At 38.4% G+C, this 15,200-nt stretch overlaps 1 protein-coding gene across 1 annotated transcript in view; it reads right to left on the bottom strand.

The window, feature by feature from the left end:
- LOC122815199 (serine/threonine-protein kinase WNK1-like) overlaps nucleotides 1–15,200 on the bottom strand; it is a 3,137,204-nt gene that overhangs the window by 137,039 nt on the left and 2,984,965 nt on the right. The gene's annotated exons all lie outside the window — the stretch shown is intronic.

Below are 15,200 nucleotides of genomic sequence, written 5' to 3'. Positions count from 1 at the left end.
GGTGGTTCTGTGTTGTAATGAGCTGAAATGGCTGAAGCATGGATTTATATGGAGGGAAAAGACAGGCCCTTGAGAAGCATCTCAGTTAAGTACTGCAAAATCTGAGGTAAAATTAGGCACTGCTATGCTCATCCCTTGAGACTGATTCCAGGCACAGAATCTTTTCCATTTGTCAGTATAAGATTTTCTAGTACTAGGTCTTCTCGCCTCCAAAATGACATCCATCACAGGTTTGCTGAGGGATGCTAAGGGGTAATTTAAATGATTAGCCAAGCTGCAAGATTCAATGTTTGGAGCTGAGGGTGCAGAATTTGGTTCTCCTGCTGAGACAGTAAGGGAGGTGCCATGGAGAAATATGTGACACATTGCGCAGGAGTGGGTACCAGTGTTGGCGAGGCCAGTCTGCAGCAATCAAAATCATTTTTGGTTTGTCCTGTTTGACTTTTAGTAGAACTTTGGAAAGCAGAGGCAGAGGGGGAAAGGCACAGACTGATAGGTTTTTCCAGCTGAAGGACAGAGCATCCACTTTCCAGGCTTTTATGTGAGGAGTTTTTGTGCAAAATTTGTCCAACTGATAGTTCTGGGGTGAGGCAAAAAGATCTATGTCTGGGCTCCCCCATCTGCGTGTCAACATGTTGAAAATCCGTGGTTCCAGTCTCCATTTGTGTGGGTCCATGAGATTTCTGCTTAGGTTGTCTGTCAGAATATTCAGCTTTTCTGGCAGGAATTGAGCTTGTAGTTGTACTTGGTAGCTCAACGCCGTGTTCCACAATGCCATGGCTAGTCTGCAGAGGGAGTAGGAATGTGTACCCCACCCTGCTTGTTTATATACCACATTACCGTGGTGTTGTCCGTCTTTACCATTAGTTGTCCTGGATGAAGGTAGTCCTTAAAGCCTGTCAGTGCATTCTGTACAGCTAGCATTTCTTTTTGATTGATATGAAGGTGCATTTGATTTGGGGCTCCACTTGCCCTGAATGCACTTCCCTGCCAGATGAGCCCCCCATGCATAGTCTGATGCGTCTGTAGTTAGGGTTTGGGCGGCAGGGGGTGGTGTGAATGACAGTCCCTTGTTTTGGTGGCAGGCCTCTGCCCACCATAGGAACTCTAGGTGCAGGCAAGGTATGATAGGAATCATTGTTTCCAGGTTGTGACAATGTTGATTCCATAAACTTTAAGTACCATTGAAGTTTCCTCGTATGCAGTCTTGCATATGGAATTAGAAGAATGCAGGAGGCCATGAACCCCAAGGCTTGCAGTACTTGTCTTGCAGATAGCAGGGTTTTTGTGGCCACCTGTTTGAAGTAAGTCACCAAATGAATTTGCTTTTCTGGTGAAAGGAAAGCCATCTGGGCAGTTGTATTCAAGCTTGCACCCAGGAATGTAATTTTTTGAGAGGGTACCAGTTGTGATTTCTTTTCATTTATGGTGTACCCTAGACAAGTTAGGACCCTTTTTACAAACGCCAGATGTTTTAGAAGAATGGCCTGGTTTTCTGTCTGAATTAGACAATCGTCCAGGTATGGATATATTTGAATATTTCTTTGTCTGCAAAATGCAATTACTGGAGCCAGGCACTTTGTGAATACCCTGGGCGCAGTAGACAAGCCAAAAGGCAGTGCAGAGAACTGATAATGCAAGTAGCCTGCTTTGAAGCATATGTATCTTCTGCAAGATTCCCTGACTGGGATATGCAGGTAAGCCTCTTTTAAATCTAGAGTTGCCAACCAGGCATCCTTGCCTAGCATAGGAAGTAACTGGTGAAGAGTCAGCATCTTGAATTTTGGAATGTCCAGAAAGGTGTTTAGAGTGGACAGGTCCAGAATTGGACGCCATGATTTGTCTTTTCTGCATACCAGGAAAAGTCTGGAATAGAAACCTTGTCCCTTTTCCTCTTCTGGTACTAGTTGGATAGCTCACATGTTTAGGAGGGAAAGTACTTATTTCTGAGCCTTTGCCCACTGATTTGGGGGCAGGTCTGGCCACCCGTTTGGAGTTGGCAACGTATGGAAATGAAATCTGTATCCCTGGGACACTATATTTAAAACCCATTTGTCCTGGATTATAAGTTGCCAGTTTTTTGCATGAAGAGCCAGTTTTCCCCTCAAAGGGGTGGCTGAGAGGTAAGTGCTTAGTAATTTTAAAAGAAAGTCATTCAGACTGTTTACCATAGGGTGGTGTCTTGTTATTTCCATATTTGGAAGTGGAAGCACCCCATTGCTTAGTTCTGAAAGTCCCTTGGGAGTGAAACCTGGCGCTTTTGGAGTGTCTGGGTTTGGCTTGAGTGACTCTGGAAGGAGCTGGAAAGGACCAGTTCTTAGTAGGCCACTGCCTACTAAATCTTGGAGGTTGTACTTGTAAGATATCTTTCACAGTTTGCAAAGATTTAGCTTTATCTTCCATCTTTTTTAGAACTTCTTCAGCCTTATTGCCAGACGGTCCTGCTGCAAAGGAGCATCCAACAGTTTTACTTTAACATGATCAGGCAGAGATTGCTCCTTAAGCCAAGCATGCCTTCTAAGTACATTCCCAGTAACAGCAGCCCTGCAAGAGGCCTCTAAAGAATCAAAACCACATTGCAAAGTATGTTTTCCAACTTGTTCAGCTGAATGCAATAAATCCTGTAAATCCTTATTCTCCACACAGTCAGAAATCAACATCACTTTCTGTTTAAGTAGTCCCATTATATGCTGTTGATATTTTAGCATATGGAATTGACAGTTTAAAGCACTGATTGCCAAGGTTGCAGAAGTATAAACCTTTTTACCCCATCTATCCAGTGCCCTGGAGTCTCTATTAGAAGGCGTAGGATTTTTAGCAGTAGAAGCCTTAATGCCCTTGGGCACCTGAGAAATGGTTTCAGGGTCCGCAACAAGATTTTTGAAAAGGAGTTTGTGGGAATAGGGAACCCTGTAGTATCTGGTTTACTAGGGGCCGAAGGCAGGGAATCAGGGGCCATACTGGATTCCAAAAACACATCAACAATGTTGAGTGCAGGAGGTACAAGCAAAGGCCTATGCTGAGGAAGAAGGAAATCCCTCAGCCTCTTTTTGGATTCAGAAAAATCCTGACTTTCCCAGTGGAAATGCTCCCTTAAGGTTTGTAAAGTTTCCCCAAAAGAAAAATCCTCAGGGGGAGAAGAGGAGGGAATGGAATCCTCTGCATCAGAGTCCTCATAAGTAGGTATGGACAAATCCAGGTCATAAGAAGAGTCAGAAGAAACACAGTCCTGTTCAGAAGATTCATAGTCAAGTTCAGCCCTAGGCCTTTTAGAATGGGGGGAGTTGACTACCCCATTTGTTTTTTAGGCATAGCAGCCTGAACATGTGGCCTGGGCATCGGTTTTTTAGACATAGATCGAGATTTAGGTCTTAGTATATAAGGAGGAGTTGGTTTAATATGCAAGTCTGTAGGCCTGAATACACCCTCAGAAGCCGGTGCCTGCACAGCGGCTCCAGACCCATCCAAGGTAGAGACATCCGCGGGTTCCATAGGTGAAGCATCTCGCGGCATACCGGACTCTGAATGGGTCTCAGTAGAGGCCTGCGAATCAGAAGTAGCAAGTATCAGGGGCTGCGAAAGCGCTTCACTGAGTACCGGCAAACTGGCGACTGGCTTAGGAGAAGCGTCGTTGGCAGTTTTGGACCTCAATGGCCTGTCTGTCTTTTTCTGTGTGTTTTTTCAGTATTCCGGTTGTCGGATGGCTAACCAATGTCATTTCTGGATAATTAAACTGAGAACCGAAATATTTAGAAGCAAAAATGTACCGGCGACGGATAGTGCGCTGATTAAATAAAGCACAAAATCAACAGCAAGGTACGTCGTGGTCAGGGCCTAGGCAAGGAATACAGTGGATATGAAAATCCTTATGAGGTATTTGCTTTGCACAAGTAATACAATTATTAACTTTTACTGACATCGGTAAAGAGCAAAAAAAAATAGCTAACGACTCAGCAAATATTTGCTTCTCTCTGACCTGTCTCATCCTGTCACAATAAAAAGTCTATATACATTACAACTAAGAAAAAGTACTTTCTTGCTTTATCTTAACATATACAGCAGTCACTCAAAAGGCTCGCCTCACATTTAAAATACCCAACTGCCACTATGCTAAACTGCTTTACAATATAACATGCAGTTGACATCATTAAATGTTTTATACAAATACTGGCAAGAACAAAAAGTTTTAATTAAGATTTTCCCTTTAGTGTACGTCTATACACTGAGGACAAAAAGGGATATAAGCTTTGCAGCTCGCCATCCAATTTAACAAGTCAACGACATTTTAGTCTTTCTTAACTACTACTACTACTACATGGTTTACATCATCCAAACGCTTAGGTTTTTACATACCTTGACAAGAATGGACCCCATTCCTAAGTTAGGGCATAATTAAAGTTCATTAAATCAGTTTTTCTTCAGTCTTTGACATTTGACACAAATGCTCTTATCAGCATCATCGAAAACTATAAAGCAACTAGAAATAACATCCCAGACACGGTTTACTACGTTTATGCAGTGGCGGCAAGCACCCACACCCCCCCGTACATTAAATAGACCAACTCCAAGGTCGCACTACAGTGGGGTTAGGAAATTACCTTTTTCCCCCACTGTAGTGCAACCTCGGAGTTGGTATATTTAATGTACAGGGGATGAAGCCCCTCAAATGGGGGGTTCAGGGGGGCTTGCCCCCCTGCATAAACGTAGTAAAAACTCTGTGGGATGTTATTTCTAGCTGCTGTATAGTTTTCAATGATTTGAGATTCGATGTTATGAGTTTTCAACAATTTGATCTTGATCTTTTGAAATTCGATGAAATGATATTTCGACGATATCAAGTGGAACCATATACAGATATATATATATATATATATCCACAAAAAACAATTAAATCCCACAGAAAATATAAAATAACCACCAAAAGGAAGCAGCAATTCAATCAAGATGAAGGCTTTTTCCAGCTAATAATCCAGACGTCAATGCTGAGTTAGAACTTCTTTATTTCAAAGAACAAAATGTGAGCGCTTTCGCAGAGATACTCTCCGCTTCTTCAGACATTACAAAATCAAGGGTCATCATCAGTTATATAGCAAACATCAATCAAGCAATGATTCAATTAACCAAATTAGCTCAATCTTAAAATTACTACTTGGTAGTACTGTTGAAACAACCTGCTTCTATAAAAACCTAAAGAACACATTAGATACCAAAGTATCCTATATAACACTTTTAGCAAAAAGTGCACCAACTAAAACAAAAACATAAACTTTACAATGATACATAACTTTAAAATAAATATGTATAAAACCCTTAAAATATGAATCTTGAGCTCATCTACGGGAGGGCTTTGGCTTTAAGAACAGGCTTAATAGTAACACTTTCATTTAGATCCCTCCCCCTGTGTGCTGCCAGTCTAAAGATCCATTTTAACTCAGCCTGTTCTGTTAGATTAACAATATCACCCAGCCTAATGTTAGGATATTGTACATGCAATACTTGATAATAAAATACATGGTCAGATCCTTCTAAAAGTGTATGCTTAGCTAGCGCACTACAATCTTGCTTCCTTTCCAAACAATATACATGGTCTCTAATCCTCTCTCTTAACGATCTGTTGGTCTTACCAACATAGTATTTGAAACATTTGCCACAGTGTGCAACATGCACAATATTGCGCGTGTTGCAAGTACTGTGATTCCTCAATTCTCATAGATATCCTGTATCCGGGTTCTTAAAGAAACGGAATTCATCTATAAATATACATTGCGGACAGCTACCACATTTCTTTGTGCCAAATGGCACAAAATTTTCCACTGACGATGGACAAGCACCTATATTCCTATAGCAAAGATGTTGCTTTAAACAGTTCATATTTTTATAAGTAAACAATGGTTTGTCTCCCACTAGGTTTCTTGTTTTTTCATCAACCAATAAAATATTCCAGCTAGCCACTATTGCTTGTTTAATCTTATCTGTGTTGCCACCGAATGGTAGCAACACTGATAAAGCTCTATTAGAGCCAACGGCTGGAACAGTTTCTATCTTTTTCTCTGAGAAATAAGGTTTGGCTCTAGTGCCCCTCATCCCCGATACTTCAGCGTATCTCTCAACTATAAGTTTTTCCTCATAGCCTCTGGACAAAAAATCTGATTTTAGCCTATCCAACTCATCTTGTAACCTCACTTCCTCACAGCACAATCGTGATGCTCTGATTGCCTGCCCTTTCACAATATTCCCAAATATGGATGGATTGTGCATGCTATTCCTATGCAAAAAAGAAGCTCTATAACAAGCCTTCCTATAAACAGTGGTTTTAAACTCAGAACCCTCTTTATACACAGATACATCCAAAAAATCAATGCTTTTCCAAGAATGTGTTACAGTAAATCTAAGAAATGAACTACTTCTATTCAAGTTCATATGAAAGGACATGAGACTATCCACAGTGCCATGCCAAATGAAAAAAAGATCATCCACAAAATGCCTATAAAACAGAATTTGGCCATTGCCTAGTAAATGGTTCCTTTCCCATGCCGCCATGACCAAATTAGCATAGGCGTTGGCACAGCTAGTGCCAATCGCTATCCCTTTCTTCTGTAAATAGCAACCTTCATCAAAGAAAAACACATTGTTCTCCAGAACAGTTTCAAGTAATAAAGTCTGCTTTAACAACGTCAACTAAACCACTATCCAATAACAATTCCCTAACCATCTTAACTCCATTTTCATTAGGAATGCAAGTAAACAATGATTCTACATCCATTGTGACTAATAATAGATCTTGTGTTGAGTCAACATTCCTAGCAAAATCATATAGATCTGATAAAAACTGTTTAGTGTCCCTTAATACATAGGTATACCTCTGAAGTACTTGTTTTAATTCAAAATCTAAATAAATAGACATTGGCTCAGTGAGCCAACCTGCTCCAGCTACAATGGGCCTAAAGGCAGGTTGCAAAGGATTCTTATGTATTTTGGGAAGCCCATACATTCTAGGTATTACTGGATGCTCAACCAAGAAATAATTACATAACATCATTCAACAGACCCAAACCTTTACATTCATGAAACATTCTATGCAGACTTATATAAATATCTTGCACCAAGTCAGGAGAGACCCTGTTATAAGCATCAGTGTTCAACATTTTTGTCATGGTCTCTTTATAATACACACTATCCATGACAACAATCGGGCCTCCTTTGTCAGCAGGTCGTATAGCAATGTTCATATTCTGTTTCAAATCATGCAGTGCTGACTTTTCTTCCATTGTTAGATTACTGACATTAGTTCTTTGGAAGGTCTCAAAGCCTCCATACAAGTCATTTTCCACTGCTTTGACAAATAAATCAACATTTGCTGGAAGATGAGGCATAAAAGTACTTCTTCGTTTAAACGAATGAAATTCATTTGAGGAAACATCCCCAAACATTAACTTCAATGCCAAGTTTTGCGCAAAGACCTTAACAGCTAAAATTGCATCACTTATATCAATATTAGCTGAAGGAATAAAACTAGTCCCTTTGTTCAACAAGTTAATCTCATGTCTTGATAACCTATACTTAGAAATATTCCATACTAGGTTGCCTGATTCCAGAGTTTTGTTAATGTACATACCTGCTGAACATGCGACGGCTCCCGCCGTTTCTGCACTCTCGGCTTGTCCATATCGAGCGACCTCTTCCTCCCTGTTCTTATCGGGAGGGGGACAGATGGAAAATTTACAATAGGCGCCTTTTCCACTGGTATTTTACGCCTAACATCTAAATTAGGACGAAGCGAACCTTCAGCTGCCTCTTGTTGTTTAAGACCGGTCATGGATTCTACTGGTGTAGAATATACAGAAAGTGGTAGCGTTGGAGAACAAGGGTTGTCTTGAACATTCAAACTGTTCTCTGATGTTATTTCCTCAACCACTACTCACCTTTGCCCCGCCTCTTCAGACCTAGTACTCGTGCGCTGTTCCTGTTCCACTCGCCTGTTTTCATTGGTTAAGGCAGATGTCGATCCTCTTTGCCAATGTCTCGAACCTCTCAGGGACTCTGAATGACTTCTATGGGCTTGTGCATTGGACACACTAGTTACGTTGTTGTTTTTTTGGCCAAACAAATACATTATTTCTACTAAAATCTTGTAGATCTCTTATTAACTTATTTTTCTTGACTTCTAAAAGATTCTTTTCATATCTCTGTATTTTATCGACCATTTCATGTAAAAACAATTCTGTCAAGTCATGTCCATAAGCACCTTTCAGTTCATTCTGCTGTTTTATTATTGTGTCACGTATATTGAATTCTTGTGGTTGAAAAAAATCTAAAAGTAGTTGAATATAGGCCCTGCTGGCCCCTAAATTAATCTGCTGCCATTTGGTCAAAAGTTTGGGATACAAATTGCCGTAAGTCGGCATATTCAATATTCTTAGACCTCTCGGAATGACATTATGCTCAAGGCACGCCTCTAAGTGGTATCTCTGACACTGAAGGCGTTTAAATTTATAAACATTGTTCTCTATGTCCCTTTTCAGTGTCTTTATTAAACGATCATTACCATTGTTGCTATCATTACTATTGATGTTATTGCTGGAGTCATTCATATCTACTTGTAACAAAGGATTCGGAATATTTGTCACAAAAATTTCACAACCTACCATTGGATCCAGATTCACTGGTAGTGTTCATATGTTCATTAGATGCTCCTTCCATGGCCCAGGACCCCTGTAGATATATCCACAAAAAACAATAAAATCCCACAGAAAATATAAAATAACCACCAAAAGGAAGCAGCAATTCAATCAAGATGAAGGCTTTTTCCAGCTAATAATCCAGACGTCAATGCTGAGTTAGAACGTCTTTATTTCAAAGAACAAAATGTGAGCGCTTTCGCAGAGATACTCTCCGCTTCTGCAGACATTACAAAATCAAGCAGTCATCATCAGTTATATAGCAAACATCAATCAAGCAATGATTCAATTAACCAAATTAGCACAATCTTAAAATTACTACTTGGTAGTACTGTTGAAACAACCTGCTTCTATAAAAACCTAAAGAGCACATTAGATACCAAAGTATCCTATATAACACTTTTAGCAAAAAGTGCACCAACTAAAACAAAAACATAAACTTTACAATGATACATAACTTTAAAATAAATATGTATAAAACCATAAACGTAGTAAAAAAACTGTGGGATGTTATTTCTAGTTGCTGTATAGTTTTCAATGATTTGAGATTCGATGTTATGAGTTTTCGACAATTTGATCTTGATGTTTTGAAATTTGATTAAATGATATTTCGACGATATCAAGTGGAACCATATATATATATATATATATGTATATATATATATGTATATGTATATATATATATATATATATATATATGTATATATATATGTATATGTATATATATATATATATGTATATATATATTTGGCCTTGGTATAATTTGTAAACAGATCCACTACATGAATGTACCCACCAAGCCTTGAAGATGATTTCAGTTCAAAACAAAACCTCTCTTTCCTTTTTTTTTGCACTGATTTCATCTCTCCATAAAGGCCCTATTACATTACATTATCTTGCATAGCAACATTTCCTATGTCTAATCATATATCTAATGGGAGTGATGCATCACAGTGTATTTATTCTCTAATATCGCAAGGTCACTGGTGGTCTTGCTGGTTATCTCTATCTCCCAGTCTCTGGTTCAAAGCCAAAGTACTGCTGATTCTTCTAGTCAGCTCATGTGCTTTTCTTCTGCTGATCAAGCATGATCAGCTAGCAGTGTCTTTCTATGATCTTTGGTATTTTCAGAAGAATAAGCACAGTCACTTAACTGCTTTCTGGCTCACTCTGCTGCCAAACCACTTCTTCATAGTTTAGCATCCAAAAATATATTCGATCCTCCAGGGAAAAAAAAAGCATTTTCAAGACAGCTGGATACAACTGCTTAAACTTCACACCTGCCTCTTCACATTCCCTAATTTCAGAGATAAACTTGCTTCTCTTCTGCCTGTTTTACAGTAAATCATTTTCCGTAAATACTCTGTTGTCTACAGTTTTTAACATCTTTCCTTTCTGCCACAATTTTGTCAAGGGCAAGTCTTTCTGCTGGTATAACTGCACCTTTACTAATATAGGTCTTGTCTATTTTTTCGTCAGGTTTGGAGCATACACAGATGTACTTTTTCACTTAATAAATCCTGTTGTAAAGCAAAAGTCCAATTACTTATTCATACTTTATAAAATTACTGGTCTGCTCCTTCCAATTTCTGTGCTACAGTAGAAAATATGAGGACTTCTGTACATGTACTATGTCTTCTAACTCTGTTGCCAGCCTTTTCTTCATTAAAGCCTATGAATTTTGCAATTTTATCGTCATACCTAAATACCTAGTTAAAGCTTCTGTTTTTCCCTGCCTTTTATTTGGCTGTATAAATTCCTAAACCGTTTGAATTACTTTAGGCAAGTCTGAGCGCATTTAAATTATCTTTACTCTGAATTACTAGAAGCCATCTCTAGCACCAAAACTGAAACTTGTACAACTTTTTGATGAACAGCTGCAAGATTCTTCCCAGCCATCTTTTTCCTCTCCTTTTTTTGTTTTGTGTTGCACAACATTTCTTTCTTTTGCTGCCGTTTCTTTTCTGTTTTCTGTCTATACTTCTCTCTACAGCACTATATGGTGTCATTATGTAATTTCATTAGACTACATATATTCCCCAATTTCCTGGCACAGAAAACATCCCCTTTCATCTCAAACTCCACCGGGTCTGCAACAGGAAAGGAATCCTACTCCCTCAATACAAATTCAGCTTCTACTAAAAAATCCACCACTAGAAAACAAAACGTAGATTTCTTACGCACTCCCCAGGAAATGAATACCACTGTACAACATTAGAGAAGGCATACTGACTCCCAGTTAGCCAAAGAGTAGACCTGTTCCTAGGATATTATCTGTTCAACTCCTGTAGAATATACTCTCCCCTACTTTATTCTCAAAACTAATAAGACAAGCCCCCACATGCAATCTAAGAAAACTGAACCACTCAGGCCCTAAAAACACAAATCTCACAATCCAAGCATTCTCAGTTCTTCGGATCAAACTGTGGGAGTTCTTCCCACCTAAAATTAAAGACTCATACTCTTGTTCTAAGTTCCATTCTCTACTAAAATCACATTTAGTTAAACAAGCAAAATGTACCTGTTACCTCTTAAGTCACATCACTTAAGTCTGCGTTAACTCTTCTCCACTTTAACGCAACCAATAAGGTCCTTTTCAAATCTCTAAACTGGTGACTTCTGCAGAAAAGGTGTTGAATTCCACTTAATAAATAATGACTATTACAAGAGTTATAGACTTCTTTTAATTCAGGAAATGTATATTAATTTACAGTTTCTTATTCTTAATCTGTCAATGCCTCAAGTTAACAAGTACTAATATTTCCAAAGCGCCCCTGATTATTTTTGGATCTGTCTCTTATTCTGATGAGGTTTGCCCTTAAGTGGTTGAAAGCTATGGTCAGTACAGAAGAATGGTAGGCAAAGCAGCCGTAATTAAAGCTGCTTGGGAATAATACTTGCATGCTGAATGCCTGTTTAATCAATCATGTTGCATAGGAAAGATTTTATTTACTTGTTTATGCTTGCTTACTGAGATAGCAGCCTGATCCACAAATGACCCATTTCAATCACAGCCCAGGTAAGTGCAAATACAAGAGAGCATACATACATCAAGAATCATCATGCATCTAAAATTACAAAGGAGTACATGAATCTGAATCGCATTACAAGTTGATAACATACTTATTTACAAATGTACAACATGGTGCAATATTCAAGCCGATGAAAGAATCTAACTGAAGTAACATACATGAAGATAAAGCCAGTGTCAGAGTGAAATGTACTTAATTATCTCACTTGATTTCCTTTAAGTAATAAACGAAAATGCGCAAATGCATACAAAAATGAAGTTAGAGAAAACATCAACTAATTAGATAACGTTTTAGCACTAACAGAACAGCAAATTCAAACGCATTTCACGTATGCTAGGAGATATCTCAAGGGCACTCTAGGGCCGAGTCAAATTTTCTGTAAGTAAGCAGTTTTTCATGCTGTGATGATGAGTCACTGTTGCTGCAATGCTACACGTAGTGGATGGATTACAATACAAAGAGTTTGAGTGGTAAAATTTGAGAACAGTTACTGTTAAATTATTGTTAAAAAAAAAAAAAAAAAAAAACTACAGGAGAGATCTCAGCATGGATATCAAGTTAAGCTACCCGTCAGGTCACAACCACTGCTCTGATTGTGAGATTGTTGTTGATTTAAGTTGTTTACGCTGATATGAATTCACAGCCACAATAAAAAAAAAAGATACAGATTATGGATTATACTTCATTTGAAGAAATTTTTAGCACAGGAGTGAGCTACCAGAACATTTCTAAGAAATAAGTGGGCACATGCTTGCTTACACCGTACATGTATGACACGTCTACTCTGCCATCATATTAATCAGCATCAGCTCCGGTCCAGTTAAGCTAGCCTAGTTTTTAGGGGGGTTTTTTTTGGGAGGGAAGCCACACACCACCTAAAGTAGTTTATTCAGGACATAAGCCTCACAACCATCCATCATCCGTTAAGCACTCGATACCCAGCTCCTTAATTTTCCAGACCTGTTGCACACTTCACTAGGGATTTAATCCCATACCTCTTACACACCTCATCAGCGATTTAATCTCACTCACTCTTTTTTTTTTTTTTTTTTAATTACACTTGGTGGGTGGAAAGTTTAGATTTCTGTTTGACATGACCCGCTTCTCAGTTAAGAAACTCATAAAAGCTGCAGTAATCAGACTTAATTAGGCAAACCTACAGTTTAAATCATAGACTCACTGGTGAACAATGAACTTACCAAACAAGCAAACAACTACTGCTACAAGAAAGTGGCCACTGATGCCAAACATGGCAGTTAGTCTTACAAATGCAACACAGAATAAAAATAATCTGAAAGGACTTGAATTCCTGCAAATCATTAAAATCAGAGTGGAATCTAGCGTCTAAAATTCAAATACCAGTATAGGATGCAACATTTTAGTCTAATAATGGCACAATGCAAAACCAGTGTATTTGTAATCACTACTTTAAGGTCTTCAGTGACATTACCCAGAGTGCTGAACGCAAAACTAGGCTACTTTGAAAGCATACAAATTTCCAAACACTACAGGTTTTTCTGAAACTGCTCCAATGCCAGTACTGTTGCTGCAATACTTTTAAATGAATGAACAATTAATAGCACCTGAGGAAGTCACTCTTTCAAATGGATACATGCTTAGGGCATCAACTTGCTTTGAATTCCAGATTAGATTACTGAACTTCTCTGATTCATTTTTACAGTTTCCTCACAGCCATCAAATCTCTAGATATTCTATTGTCGCTCTTCCAAATGCAGAAGTATGCACCCCATTAGCTCTCCTTCCATTATTTTCCCCATAAGTAGTATTATTGCAAATTTCAATGGAGCCTGGATATGACTCAGCCAGGACAACAACTGTCATGTCTGCTGGTGTGTGTACACACACACACACACACACACACACACACATACATATATATATATATATATATATATATATATATATCTGCGTGTGTATGGGTCCACTTTTTTAATCTCGAATTTCAGTATTTCAAGACTAAAACATCGAAAGCTCACAAACATGAAACTACACAATCACGAACACTCACAAAACCGAAAGAAATAAAACAAACAAAAAAAAAATATCCAAACCTCTCCCCAAAACAAAACAAACACAACTACAATCAGAAACATCACCATACGTTCCTGCAGGGGAGCGAGACCCCCTGCACCCACACCACTCACATATATACCAACTCCGAGGTAGCATTAACTCAAAAAAATACAAAAACACATTCTTACCTGCCCTACACTCCCATTGCAATCATATTTACACTCACTAATAACACCCACATATACAATCGTACTAAAATCCCCATATACAGCACTCACACACATACAGTCTCAACTACATACCCCAATCTACCCCTAAAACTTCCTACAAAAACTAAAAAAACACATTTATACCCAAAAACCCTTAAAAATCGAACACTTACCTGAATCTCCGTACATAAACGAACATCAGCTGCCATAACACAATATCCTTAAAGAGACAATACCCAATCACATACATAGCACACTACACCTATCGCGCATTCGGGATACTAAGAGTAGACATAGCGCAGTTTCGGAAAGCTGCACTTTTGACATTATGGTCTCGAAATTCGAGATTTCAGTATTTTGAGATATAAAAGTGGACGTGTATGTGTGGGTGTGCGCATCCTGATCCCCATTACATTACCAAAAACCCAGAAGACCAAAATGCAGAAAAATGAAACCACAACAGCGAAAGTTTACATTGTCAAAAGTTAAAAGCACAAAACACAATTGCGCATGTCAGACACCAGACGTAATGTCTGAATAGAGATCGCGGACACATACAAAAAGCAGGTATTAAATTTAAACACTTGCATTTATTAAGAACTGTACCTTTTTCAACGCTTGTTAATCGAGTTCGCAGTACAGTGAGGATCAGAAAATTTATCCTTTTCCCCCACTGTAGTGCAGTCTTGAAGTTAGTATATAAAATTTACAGGGGGGCTTGCCCCCGTGGAAAAACATTCAGAAATGTATATTTAAATCTTAAATTATGAATTTAACTGTAGTAGCTGTCCACAATCTCTATTCAGATGTTCCAGTTGGTGTCTGACATGCACAATTACATTTTCTTTTAATTTTCGGCAATGTAAACTTTTCACTGCTGTGAACTTGTGATGTGGTCTCAATCTTGTGAATTTCGGTCTTCTAGGTTTTCAATAATGTAATAGGGATCTATATATATACACATATATATATATATATATATATATACACACACACATATACACATACATACAAATATATACACACACTTACATAATAAATCATATATATATTTTTTTTTTTTCCACAAAAGGAATGGGGCATGAAGTGATCTTAAGTGATACAACAGCCCCATATGACAAATGCACAAAGGTTGTTGTTATGACTGATGTTCAGTCTTTCCCCCTAACCTTCTATTATCTCTTTGCAGAGAAGGGATAAAACATGATTTCTGCAGCCCCTCCCCCAAAAAGGGGACATCTAGCAAC

The sequence above is a fragment of the Protopterus annectens genome, chromosome 11.part0 (assembly GCF_019279795.1).
Source record: "Protopterus annectens isolate FY-2018-M chromosome 11.part0, PAN1.0, whole genome shotgun sequence".
NCBI lineage: Eukaryota > Metazoa > Chordata > Ceratodontiformes > Protopteridae > Protopterus > Protopterus annectens.
Note: the sequence above shows the minus strand (reverse complement) of the source record. Positions and strands in the feature narration are given on the sequence as shown.